This window comes from Phymastichus coffea, unplaced genomic scaffold (assembly GCF_024137745.1).
Source record: "Phymastichus coffea isolate CEN01 unplaced genomic scaffold, Cenicafe_Pcof_1.1 PCOF00040, whole genome shotgun sequence".
NCBI lineage: Eukaryota > Metazoa > Arthropoda > Insecta > Hymenoptera > Eulophidae > Phymastichus > Phymastichus coffea.
The window spans coordinates 2,084,054-2,098,772 of NW_026706851.1; the positions used below are offsets into that span (position 1 = coordinate 2,084,054).

The window sequence follows — 14,719 nt, forward strand, 5'->3', positions numbered from 1 at the left end:
TTAATCTAAACGTATTTCTACATTTCCATGAGACAGGATTTGGTTCCATTTCTTTCCACTCATCTTCTGTCAATTCGACTTGATAGGAGGCTTGAGCATTCTGATCGTAATTTATTTTTCTCTCCTTCTTTTTAACAGTTCTTTGAAAACCCTTAGATTTATTTCCTCTTTTCATGGTGTCAAATGTACAATGGTTGATGAACCGTGTTTCTCGAGTAGCAAATATTCTTGTGATATCTGAAATAAAGAAATGAAGAAATTAACAATCACACTAATGTAACGTTATTATGATGGAATAATTAAAAATACAAACAATTAATGAAGTCACAAACCGAGCTAGTTTTCATTCGACGATGAGAAGTCGCAGTTGATTGTTGAGAAAAAAAAGACTTTGTACGTCAAGGAATCTGAAAAATCATATAAGGTAGTAATGAAAATTGCTGCTGGTATAAGGGAATAGTACCAAAATAAACGTACGAGTGAGATAAAGTAAAATTGAAAATTATAAGTTGAGATCACAGCGCTATAAATGGAATCACAGTACTGAATAATGAAAATTGAAAGAGAGAGAGAGAGAGAGAGAGAGAGAGAGAGAGAGAGAGAGAGAGAGAGAGAAAGAATGAATATCTGAGTTGGATAAATGCATTTAGTTAAGCACGTGATGATAATTGTTGCACATACCATAGCATCATGATGCAGTTGTTGTCATTGAAATGCTTCTTCGAATTTCCAAATTGTCAACTGTTCACATGCTGCAATGGCTCCTTAACGACGAGTAACCAAAACTCATTCCGGATTAAACGTCGATGCAGTCATCATCTGCTCCTGCAAGTAGTATCACTGAAATTAACGATTATTCCCGAACACGAGGTTTCACCTTCCACATTCTCTCTAGAGATTCGCAGGCTTTTGTTATTGCAACTAGATAATTTAAGGCGATTATCAAGATATCAAAGTGAAACTGCTCGCGCCGTTCTCTAAATGCACTATAATGGATCAAATGACAAACAACAAGATTGAAAGTTCTAAGAACACGCGCCCAAAACTGAGCCATACTTGTGCGCTCCAATAGCGAACTAGCGCATCACACACGCAAGTTGGCGCGAGCTTTTTAAAATGAATTTTATTTATTCTTCATCGTTTTGGCAAAAACGAGTTTTGTTTGCAACTGATGTAATTAAAAATATTGCATTGTCAATTTTCCACTTAAATTAAGTGATAATCCAGAAATTCTTGTTAATAAAAAACATGGTTAATATTATATCACTGTGTGATATTCAAATATACTTATATTTTGACACAAGGGTCGTATGTCATGAAAAATAGAAAATTAACATTAACATTATCATATGAGTGCAATTGGGCTTTAAATTGAACTTGATACCGTTTTCCGTTTTTAAAGCGTGATTGAAACTACCGTTAACGAACTTGAGACTCACAAAGTGTAGATAACGACTTGCAGTCTCCGTACCGGGGGTTTCGTGGTTTGCCAAGGCTGGTCATCGTGTTGACAAAATTGCACTGCTTCTTTTCTACTAGGCAAAAATCCTCGTAGTTTGCAGCTGCTCAGCGGACTACTCGTATTTGGCCACTGCGTTCTATAAGATGAAATAAAAAATATTCTTAATAAAGAAAATCTAATTTATGAGCTAGAAAAAAATTGATTGCCACTTACCAACTCGATTGTCATTAGACAACTCTCAAGCACATAGCTACCACAGACTTCTATTAGGGTTGCTGTCTAAGAGAATTTTTGTTATTTGGATTGTGATATGGTATCCATCCTAACAGGCATTGTGCACGCCATTGCTGGCCACAATGTATGGCCTAATGGTTGAGCTTTTTGTAGTCTACAGCAATATACCTGAAATGCATTGAATATATGCTTTATTCGTTCACAGATTATTGCTGAAACAATAAACTGAATACAAACCTCAATGAGCATTCTCTTTGCTAATCTTGCATCGTCTTCTCTATCCCAATCACGTAGTAGCTTGCCTTCTCTAATTGAAACACTGTTTGTAAAATTTTCTATCAAAGGTAATCTGTCTGCCCTGTCAAGAGTTTTCTTCTCTATCCAATCGCTAGGCAGGGTACTTTGCAAAAGCAAGATTCTTCTATGCATATTTATTGCAAGTAATCGTATAATTATTCACAATTCCAATGAAATGTACTACTGTTTTTTAAATCTTGTAATATTAATACTCCAACAGATCTCATAAGAGACTGTAAAAGTGCACTTTGCTAAATATTAGTATGAATTTATCACAATAGCTACTTTTTTAGGTTAAAAAAGTGTTCAAACAAAAACCGGTGTGCTCGTGTGCTATTTAGTTACCAGTGCCACTGTTGAACAATTCCTTACGTACTTGAGTAATTAATACGCGAAGCGTAACTTTTTTAAATTCCATTTACCCATTGATCGGACAATAGGTACTAGTTACTAATGTTTACTAATGTTACTATAAAGTTTGATTTGATCTGATGTATTAAAATCAAACAGGTGTAGTAACAAATAAGAGCGGGGGTTCGGGTACCGGCGGGGATAATTCAGGAAGCATGCGTACCGCGCTTTGGCGTTTGAACGTGAGCCAATATTCGAAACAGTTTTTTATTTTTAGTTGCTTAAATAATCAAATTAGTCATGATTTTATTTTGAGTGCTGTTAGTTCGTAAGACGAACTAACGATCGGTTTACTTACGAATTTTTTTTACTTAATATTTTCTAGGTTTGACCGCAACTTTGGTTTGGGTGCTAAGGCCAGCACCCAAGACTTATTTTATTAATTTTAAGGATTTCCAGTGGACGAACCAACAAACGACAAAGAGAAAAGTTGTTGCTATCCTGACGAAATATCTAACGGCATAATTAGTTTATCGATTAGCTTAAAAAAAAGGATTCTGGGTGCTAACTTTTTCGACCTCAAAAACTGTCAGTCTTCTTCCTGCTTGAGATCCGGGAACAACTTAGTTCGGCTTTTCTAGTCTTATCTTAAAATCACGGTATCGCGAGTGACTACAAAGACGCAAATAAACGAATTGCGCACTCTATTTAACAAGTGAGTGTCAAAGTTAAGCCATCGAAGGCATAATAACAAAATCATAAATTTGCCCCCTGCCGATCGTTGAATAATTAAAAAGGTTCATTGTTCCGCCATTTTAAATTGCACCACGTGCATACTAAACCAAAGAATTAATCGAATACTTTAAAAATGTCTAGTGATGTAAATCATCTTAAACCTAAATAACATTAAACTATTTTACATTCATTATGTGAGATAGTACAAGCTTCTCGATAGCTTATTTATCTTTTTCTTTCTTTGTGCTCATTGCACGTGTGGCCGGAAAATCTGCTCACTGCAATACCGACACACTCTCCTTTTCACACGTAGGTTTGCATCCTGCAACACCAACCGTGTTCAAATAATTTTACTTTTCTTTTACTACTTCTTTTTATTAAGTAATAATTACCGTCTGCGTCCAATGGATAAATTGTTGTCTTGCGAGCGTAGAAAATAAAAGTGCGTGCGTATGAACTAGCAATTACACTTCACTTTATTATTATTATTTCCTATATCTATGTCATTATTCATTATCTATTCTTATTTCTTTTGATTATCTCATTAATTTCATTTATTCAATAAAAAGGGTTTTTGTGCGTACTGAGCTTTTCCCTTTACACAGACATTGTTTATTTCTTCCCTTTTCCTTAAATTAATATACATATAAAGAAAGAGTATTTTTTTATATATAATTTCTTTCTTTTACTACGCTTAAATTTCACCAGGCATGCCACCTAAGGTATAGTAATTCTCTGACGAAAAACCAACATCTTTTACGCAATTAATGTTGCGTAAAAATGTTAAGTATGTAATGTAAGTATATAATTGTTATGTTGTAAATATGTTGCGCAAACGCAATTAACAAAACTCGTTTGTTAATTGCGTTTGCGCGCGCTTTGCCTGAATGTTGTCTGAATGGGTGCTAGGACCCGTAATACCTAGCGCGGTGGCAGCGCCGAACGGCACTGCCTCACCGCTATCATCGAGCATGTTGCTTTCTTCCGGCCGAGCCGGCAGTAGTCACCGATGCGAAAACAGCCCGACACAAATAACATTTTATAAAAAAAAATGATCACATCTCACGTACGTCTAATTGTACTTCTCGAAAAAATAATTATTTGTTATTGTACTATTATATTTCTCATAAAAAATAAAAAATATCGTTATCGATAATTCACCTCCTATTTATTCACATAAAGACATAACTAAGCAAAAATAAATTCACAGAAAAATTGTACCTTCTGTAGTTTAAATTGTACCATCAGTACAATTCTATAAATTTGTTTCTAAAAGAAATAATAGAACAATTACAAAGCTCTACGCCTGCGCAAAGTGCATTTCCGAATGACACCCTTGCAAGTTGTAACAATTAGTGGTAACTTGTAATTGTCCTATTATTTCTTTTAGAAACAAATTTATAGAATTGTACTGATGGTACAATTTAGACTACAGAAGGTACAATTTTTCTGTGAATTTATTTTTGCTTAATTATGTCTTTATGTGAATAAATAGGAGGTGAATTATCGATAACGATATTTTTTATTTTTTATGAGAAATATAATGGTACAATAACAAATAATTATTTTTTCGAGAAGTACAATTAGACATACGTGAGATGTGATCATTTTTTTTTATAAAATGATATTTGTGTCGGGCTGTTTTCGCATCGGTCAGTAGTCGACTACTTCGTCCCGCGTGCGGAGCTGCCTCGCGACCAGCCGTCTTCTGTGAACGGTGTGCAAGCATTTTCACTATTCGAATTTCGCGATCGGGCCGTCCTCTGTGCACGGCGTGCATACTTGCACTGATCGAAGAAATCTGTAACGTAGCTGATTGCTGAGTGCGTGCGAAAAGGAGTGAGTGCCGACTTGAATTTTGCATGCGTGTTTCAACGTGCGTGACCATTGTCAATGCAACGTCATTGGCGTCTTTGTTCTATCACCTTTCTAGCCACTTATCTATTTTATCGGGTTCTTAACTTGTGCGATTTTTCAATAAAAAGGATTTTTTATGCTGTTGATCGGCTTTTTCCCTAAAATATGCAAGTCAATTCATTACAAACATAATTCCCATAATCAGTGACAGAGAAAAGCTGTTCGTAGTCTAGGAACCAGCATTTGGAACTATAAGGACAAAACGCATTCCGATAAGAAGACTTCTTCCCAAGATAAATCAACGGAAGCAAAACTCAAACAAGGCGTTTTGGGGTCGCCCTCAAAGTAGCCACAACAATTCAAGTGTATAGATTTTATCTGAAATTCGCACGAAATTGTAACGGTCCTATATATGAGCTATTTATTAAATTATTAAATGACTGCAACTAGTCTAACGTATTTATCTGTTAGTCAAAACAATACATTAAGCGGCGCTACCTCACTGTTTACGCGACTGTATACAAATAAGAGTCGAGTCAAAACAAATAGCGTGACGTCACAAATAATAGACATAGATATAATGATCCATAATGTTGAGAAAAATATGTTAATTATAGATAATTTGAATATAACAAAGTATCGATTATATAGATTTTAACATACAGATTCACAATATCTCATTCAATTATAAATTAATAATGAATATCAATATGTAAAGTTAATTTATTTATTAACATATGAAATATTAGAAAAATATAAATAATTTATATGTAAAATGAATAAGCATAGAACATGAGTAAGAATTGGTTTCATTAATAACAGCTAAATAACAACTGTTATTAATAAATAAACAATTAATAATTTATTTAAACAATAAGCTATATATAGAACGAAAATATTAAGTTAATACTTGATAATGACAATTTTATGATTTAGAAATCTTAGATAATTAATCTAATAATCGCATATTAAGATTAGAAGAAAACCGTTACAAATATGAAAAATTAGTCATAATTCAAATGTTATTAATTAATTTAAATAATTAATTTTGGAAAATACTTCCAAAATTAATAAACTATAAAGTTATATGAAATTTTAATAATTTTCTATTGTAAATAATGTAATATCACGTTAATTAACTTTATTAGTTAATAACTTTTGACGACACTATTGGCGATAATTGTATATTGTATAAAATCAACAAATAACTAATTCTGTAAAATTTACATGTGTTAAAAACTTAATATTAATGGTTATTTACTTGTAAATTAAGAAAAATCATTTCTCAAAAAATTCGCGAATGTCTCTCGAATTTTCGATGAAATCTCTCCTGCAATAATAAGCGGGAAAATCTGTGTATAAATAGGCCCACCTTTGCACAGGCTAGATTCATTCACTTCTAGCCTTGCAAAGTAAGCGCATGAGTCTGAATAAACTTGGATTAATACCTAAGTTCTTTCTCTCATTGTGATTAACTAAGCAAGACTAACCTTTCCTTATAATTTGAGCTCGACTTATAGAACATCTCGCGCTATAAGAAACTTGGGCCGAATTATATCCTATCAAAGAAAGACTTTAGCTCTATTATCCTCCTTTTTTTTATTCAATATACGTCCAAACACATCAACACTCATTTTATTACTGAGCAATATTTAGGATTCTCTTAATATATATAGCCAGCTTCACGTAATTCTTCAATAATTGAATGAATTTCATTAACATGACTAGAATTACCGGCGGTTTGTTCGGCAATAAGCAATCTCAATCGATCAACGAGCTCGTTTGGATCATTCCAATATACATAATCAAATAACGTTCCTTTTCTAGCTATTTTATAGTTAGGAAAAAGACCTTTTCCATCAATAGTCGATTTTCGCTTCTTAGCGCTACTGCTCAAAGATAAATTTGGTCCAATATACTTTTTGAATTTATTTACATGCTTATTGCGATATTCTCATTTGTTTCGTATCTCTTTCGATGAGCGTTAGTGATTTCGAGAATTTTTATATAATTTTCAATATCCAATGAACTGATTAATTTAGAATCAGGTTCTTTACGAAAGAGAAGTTCCATTAAACCAAGCGTCTTGCTGTATGCTTTATCATTCACAGTCACGTTATCGTTTTGGAAGGAAATTGGAAAATTGCCTATGACATATGTATTTTCATGTAAGCGAACACCAAATGTCTTGTCTAAATTACTTTTCTGCTGAGGTTCATGCAATAGTCGAACATAGTTTCCTATAATCGAATCATCCAATAGCTGTTGCCTCTGTTCTGTAGTTACATTTGAACTACTTTTGTTCAAATTTATAGCAGTTGTATCAAGTGATGATTCATCATGATCATCATCATTGTCATCAATAGAAATAGCAGACTCAAATGTAGTATCAAGCGGTTGTAATGTAGAATTTAATTCATTAGCAGTACTATTGAAATATCTAGATTTGTAGGGAGTGTCAGTTGCTACTTCTGACTTGAAAACATTATCGAACTCGATTTTCTTTTTCTTTTTCGTTGGCTGTTCAGCAGTAGTAGCGTTACTTTTATCAGTAGTTGCCTCTACGAGTTTCTTCAATGGATCAACCATAGGTTTAAAAGTTTCATGCAATGTCTTTTCTAAATCAGCTTATTAGTTGATACTTGCGTCTTATGGCATCACGAGCCATGGATAATTGCTCGAGCACCTTCTTTTCTCTTTCAAAGTCGGCCATGTTTACGCTTCTAATTTCTGAAGTTAAATAATCTTCATCCACTCACTCATCTATATTTATAGCAAAAGAATCAAATCCTTTTCTATATCGTCCATGATTTATTGGTCTGTCTCTGATTTGATCAAAAACCCATGATTATCGTCTCTCCAACATTTTAAACAAATTGCTTTAAACTTCTGAAAAGACATATCTGAGTTAACATGATAATTGTAAATGTGCTTAATATTCACGCCATCTTGTCGAAACAAAACAAGTAAATTCACATTATCTCGAATGAGATGCTTCGGAATGCGAGCGTATGATTGACAGAGATAGAAACTATCTACTTTTTTATGTCTACCCATACAGAAGAATGCTCTTACGTTATCTTGCTTCTCAGTGGCTATATCGTCAAAAATCATGATAGAATTTGGTCGTGTTTTATCTGGTGAAACAACTGTCTCATGCTCGCTGAAAGCATGATACTCTATATCATCAATAGGCTCTAATAAATCTTTCAAAAATGTATATTTAGGCTGATTAAGGGATTTTGAGTAGACATATACGTTTTCAAATCTAAGACTATTAGGATGAGTGATTAATGTTAATAAACAATTAGTTTTTCCACAATTACTAGGTCCGCAGAAAACGGCACGGATACTATTAGGCAATAGTTCACCATGTCTTTTTTCTTGTTTTTCCGTCTCCACCACTCTATCGAAATTAATGACTTGAAGCTTAAGAGGTTGTTCTTGGAAATCCATGTTGTTTACTCATCATTGACACCTCAATGAATGAGTTGTTAGGTATAAAAAGTCTGCTTATATATCTTTTATTTCATTAACATGCTGTCTTTCGAAGAAGTATGATCACGTACTATAAAAGAAAGACTGGTAGTGATCTAGTGAACGAGATTATAAATAACTTGCCTATTGAAGCTCACTTACCTGGATATCAGTATTGTGGTCCTGGTACAAAATTGAACAAACGATTGGCACGTGGAGATCCTGGTAAAAATCCACTAGACGTTGCTTGTAAAGAACACGATATTGCTTATGCGCAAAATCTGGAGGATATTGCGACAAGAAATAAAGCTGACGAAATTCTAGCTAACAAAGCTTGGGAAAGAGTACAAGCTAAAGATAGCAGTTTTGGTGAGAAAGCAGCTGCCTTCACTGTAGCCAACATTATGAAAGTTAAAAGTAAGCTTGGTATGGGTGTTGCTATGAAGAAAGGTAGTAAGAAACAAGGTAGAGGATTTAAAAAACGCCAAGCACGAAAGAAATGTAGAAAAATCAAAAAGCCGTCAGTTACATTGAATAAAATTATTAAGACGGTCTCGAAAAGTAGTGTGCCTAACAATAGAGCTCTTGTAGTTATTCGTTCGGCTATAAAAGGAGCCAATGAAGCTGTGAAAAAGGCTGGCGGTAGAAGTAAAATAAATATACCTCGTATTTTACCTATTCCCAGTAAAGTTGGTGGAACGATTCCTTTTTTAATTCCATTATTTGCTGCTTTAACCCTTTGAAGCACAGTGTCCATCCTGATGAACACATTGATTTATTGCTTCTTTTGCCATTTTAGAACAACATTATAGATTTCAACAGGGTCTTTTGCATTCTTTCAGTTCATTAATAGTTCAAAAACATAATTTTGCAGTTGAAATCAATATATTGGGTTATTTTTTAATATTTTTAAATGAACAAAGAAGAAAAAAATTGAATTTTTGGGGAGAAATTCATTATTGACGCGAATAATGAGAGTATCCCTTTCAAATTTGGTATACAAAGGTTTTTGGGGTCGCTGAATAATAATTTGACATCAGATTTCAAAAATTGTGTATCCAAGATGGCGGATCTAAAATGGCGGGCAAGAAGATTTCCTATATTGATACCAATACTCTAAAATTCATATCTAAAGGGTTTTAGGGGTCGCAGATAACGATTCTGATATCAGGTTTCCGAAATAATGCTTTCAAAATGGCGGATATGTATATTTTTATATTGGCTTGAATACTCTCAAACTCATATCTAAAGTGCCTCAATCTCAGTGATAATCAATATCATACTAGTTTTCTGAAATTCTGCAGCCAAGATGGCCAAAGGATATGATTGATGTACATGCTTATTTGCATGACTTGAAAGTATAATATCTCAGAATAGTGGATACTTCTTTCACTCATTCTCGGCATTACCCGGAGCTTACGACGAGGACGTGATGAGTTCAAGCTCCATTTACGTTTTTTTTTTGTATTTTTCATATTTTATATTTTTTTTGTATTTTTTATATTTTATATATTTTTTTTATTTTTTATATTTTATATTATTTTTTATTTTTTATATTTTATATTATTTTTTATTTTTTATATATTATTTTCTGCATTTTTTATGTTTTATTTTAGTCAATGAGTGTCAACAAATATATGGATGACTCCAGAAGCAAAGAGCCAATCTTTATTTATTTTTCGTAGGTCGGGGGTTGAGGGCCTTTTGGCGATTTGTATGAGCACCAAACACTTTGTATTGAATGTACTCTCCATGGGTCTGAGGGCCATATATATATATATATTTTTGTTTTTTTGAGAGATTCATTCACCTAATCAGAAAACAAAATACTAGAATATTTGAAACAGAATACTAAATTATATTATTAGATTTGTTATCAGCACGACCGAAAACCCTTAGAAATTACGTTTCATGAAAATGAAGTCCCTAAAAATGAAATTTGATATCCGAATTTTTGGATCCGCCATTTTGGATATATTATTTCGGAAATCTGATATCAGATTCGTTATCAGCGAGCCCTAAAAGCCTTTACATTGAATTTTGAAGTATTCAGGCCAATATAGAAAATAAATGCCTGTCCGCCATTTTGAATTCGCCATTTTGGATACATCATTTAGGAAACCTGATATCAGATTCATGATTATGAATTATTAGTTATGAATTTTAAAGTTTTCAAGCGAATATAGAAAAAAATCTATGTCCGCCATTCTGAATCCGCCATCTTAGATGCAAAATTCGAACAATCTAATATCAGATTCATGATCAGCGACCTCAAAAACCCCTATATATAAATTTTCATCTAAATATCCTGGAGAGAAAAATGTATGCTTCAAAGGGTTAAGCGACACTGGAGCTCTAGCTTGAGGAGCTGCTTCAATAGCAAAAGCCATTAACAGTGCTAAGGCCGCTCAAAATCAATTGAAAGAAGCTCATAGACATAATAAAACTATGGAAGCTATTGCTATTGGTAAAGGACTTTATTTGAAACCATATCGTAAAGGTTATGGTCTTCATCTGAAACCATATTCAAGTGGAAAAGGTTTAAAAAAAAAAGCTCGAAATAACTTTACCTAATCGAGCACTGACAGATCATGATATAAGAAAATATGCTCAAATACTAAAAATTGCAAATTTTCGAGGTGTTTTCATGCGTAATGCTCTACCAGCTGATGGACCACGATATAAAGAGGCAGCTATTGTAAATTTAGATGATAAACGTGGACCAGGTACTCATTGGGTGGCATACAAAAAGAAAGGTGATGAGGTTATGTATTTTGATAGTTTTGGTAATCTACAACCACCTATAGATCTATTGCTTTATCTCAAAGTTAATAGAATCATGTATAATTATATTTGATATTAAGATTTTAATACATATAATTGCGGCCATCTTTGTCTCAAATTTCTTTTAAACAAACTATAGAAAAGACGACTAGTATATAAAATACTCATTCAAAGAATGACTATCATTTGACATGCATCTGTCATGGAGAATACACTGACATTGAGTCTCTCAGGAACATCATCCGTACTCGAAACATATTATTTTCCACCGATCGAATTGATACCAAACAAAAAATACGTTCTTGGTCTAGTTGAGCTATTAACATTTAATTCAATACCAAACATTGACGTTGGTTATAATAAGTTTTACATTGAAGGTCAAGAAGCTATCACTTTACCAACTGGTAGCTACGAAATAGAAGATATTGAAAGCTTTCTCCAAGAAGCATTAGCATCTAAAGGTATATCGTTTAGCCTGAAACCAAATAATAATACTTTACGTAGTGTCATTCAGTGCAGTCAAAAAATAAATTTTGAACCAGAAGATTCTATTGGAACAATTTTAGGCTTCACTAGACGTACGCTCGTTGAAAACAAAACACATAGTTCTGACTTACCCGTCACTATTCTCAAAGTCAACGCTTTACGTGTAGAGTGTAATATTACTACAGGCTCTTACATAAACGATCGCAAAGTACATACTATACATGAATTTTTCCCTGCAGTCCCACCTGGATATAAGATTATAGAAGTTCCCTCTTAAGTCATTTACCTTCCAGTCGCTGTGAGGAGCATTGATCATTTTCAAATTCGTATAGTTGATGAAGACGGAAACCTAGTTAACTTTCGAGGAGAAGTCATCACAGTGCGAGTACATATAAAGACCATATCTTAGTAATGGGTATCATTTACAATATAAAGTCCGGTCGAGGCTATATTAAGAGACAAAAATGTCAATCAACAATCAGTCAACAGCGAGCTATCAGACCGCTCACACCTCAGAACTGTCAATTCCTGAAAAGCTTGGGACTGAAAGTCGTCGAAAATCGTGGAAGAAAATATTGTGTATATTAGTGTGCTGTATAAAACAACAACAATAATATGGAGGGAATTCTAGACATTCATTCAGGTGTCGCTTTCGATGAGTCTATAGCTCATTATGAAGTTCATACGCATCAGCCTTATTCATTATCATATTTCAATAATAGTGATGAAATCCATATAGCAATTCAACATCAAGATTTATCTCTGCTTCCATCACGCAGTATGATTCATATTTGTGGTCGGTTGACCAAGCCGGACGGTACTACGCCAGTGGAGAACACTTTATTAGTCAACAACGCCCTCTGTCATTTGTTCGAGGAAATACGATATGAAATAAATGCTATTGAAATTGATAAAGTGAAAAATGTAGGCTTAACGAGCCTCATGAAAAATTGGCTTTCACTCAATCCATGTCAAAACTCTATCGCTGAAAATGCCGGATGGAATGGTGATAACAATGAAGTTTTAATATGTAACGCTCAAGGTTTTTTTGATGTGACTATCCCTCTCAGTATGTTACTGGGCTTTGCTGAAGATTGTAGTCAATGTCAAGCATGAACTTATTCTCACAAGATCAAAAGATGATTTGAATGCTATTTTAAGTATTCCAGTAAGGAATCCTGATGCTTCAGAAAAATCAAAAATTACTTTAACTAAAGTTGAATGGTTGATGCCATATGTGATGGTCGCAGACAAAGAAAAAATCAAATTACTCAATCAGATTGGACGAGATCGTGCAATTACTATGAGTTATCGTACTTGGGAAATGTATGAGTATCCAAAATTATCTCATACATCAAAGCATGTTTGGAGTGTTAAGACTTCCAATCAATTGGAAAAGCCTCGCTTTATTATTTTAGCTTTTCAAACTAAACGTAAAAGTTCAGCAAGTATTAATTCTAGTAATTTTGATCATTGTAATATTAGTAATGTGAAGCTATTCCTCAATTCACAATGCTATCCGTATGGAAATCTCAATTTAAATATGAATCAAAATCAGTTTGCTGTTCTCTACGATATGTATACTAATTTTCAAAACGCTTACTATGGTAAAGAAAACGAGCCGTTACTCAATAAAGTGCCGTTAATAGTTATAGACTGCTCCAAACAAAATGAAACATTAAAAAGCGCTCCAGTCGATGTTCGCCTAGAATTTGAAACTAGGACCGATTTTCCTGAAGATACTGCAGCCTACTGCTTAATATTACATGATCGTATTGTACAATATAATCCAATTAGTGGTGATGTTAAAAAGTTAGTTTAAAATTAACAAGACATTATATGATCAATGTACACAATGCTTTTCAATAAAAAAAATAAAATTATATATATATATATTGCAACGATTACCGAAAATCGTTAGACTCGCGCGAGGTGAACGAGCGGCTAAGCGAGAGGAGCCGCGTTCGGTTCGCGAGAGAGAGAGAGCGCGTAGGGGCAATGACCGGGAGGGGAGGCTCCGACCGGCAGTATGACTGTGTTACTCAGTCTGTCGGCGTCGCGCTAACCTCCATTTTCGTGAGTTTCTCGTTTTTTTCTGGTGACTTTGCGAACTTGAGTGCGTGGGTGCAGTAGCAGCAGCAATAGCAGCCGAAGTAGCAGCAACAGCAGCAGGAGGAACAGTAACAGCAGTAGTAGCAGCGACAGCAACAACAACAACAGCAGCAACAGCAATCGAGGCGGTGCAGCAAGCAGCGGATCAGTTTATTAACAGCGCGTTAGTCGGATACGGTTGGCCACCGTATCCTCATCGTTCTTGCGGTAGGTGCACCTTTCCCCTTTTGTTCTAATTTGCGTGCGATCCCGCGCAGCGAGCGCGAAGAATTTGTTTGTTGCGCGCGAGCGGTTAGTTCGCGGCATCCGTGGTTTTCTATCTCTCTCATTTTCAGCGTGTATTGTCATTCACGCGAGCGTGCGTAAGTCTCTCGGCCAAACCCTCGTGTAAATAAGTTGCATGAATAAAGTGCATATTAATCGTTACTTTCGAATCAAGTAGTCGTTATTGTGTCTTTCCTTTGTCCGGAGGTCGCGTCAGTGTTTATTTACAGTGGATTCGAATTCGCCGGTTGCGTAGCACGAATCGTGCGAATACCGATAGACGCGAATCGACAACTTAGGTTCCAGCGGCGGCCGCACGAGCGCTACTAGCAAGGGGCGACAGCGCCGCCAAGCGGCGAGTTGGGGGAACCCAACTCGGAATAGTAAGGAGACTCTGCGCAGGCGCACTCCGAGACAAGGTAGGTTACTGTGCTTTGAGCACAGAGATAACAAGGCTTCGTCTAGTCGTAATAAAGGCACTTTCAAGAGATTATCGACTAAGCGACAGCCTGTTACAATATATATATATATATATATATATATATATATATGTATGTCAAAAATCGATTCAGACGACTTTTTACCGTGAAAGTAACCGCTTCAGACGACTTTTGCCTATTTAGACGACGTCGTCTGAGTGATTTCTTGCTATAATTCGTT

General features: G+C 34.6%; 1 long non-coding RNA gene across 1 annotated transcript; it reads right to left on the reverse strand.

Annotated features, from left to right (window-relative positions):
• Nucleotides 1-325: 325 nt before the first annotated feature.
• Nucleotides 326-2,007, reverse strand: LOC131664113 (uncharacterized). The gene is made up of 5 exons (XR_009301914.1): nucleotides 1,934-2,007; nucleotides 1,676-1,864; nucleotides 1,440-1,598; nucleotides 682-825; nucleotides 326-407 (listed from the first exon to the last, which is right to left on the reverse strand). It is a non-coding gene; the product is annotated as an uncharacterized LOC131664113 (long non-coding RNA).
• Between the last annotated feature and the right edge of the window lie 12,712 nt (nucleotides 2,008-14,719).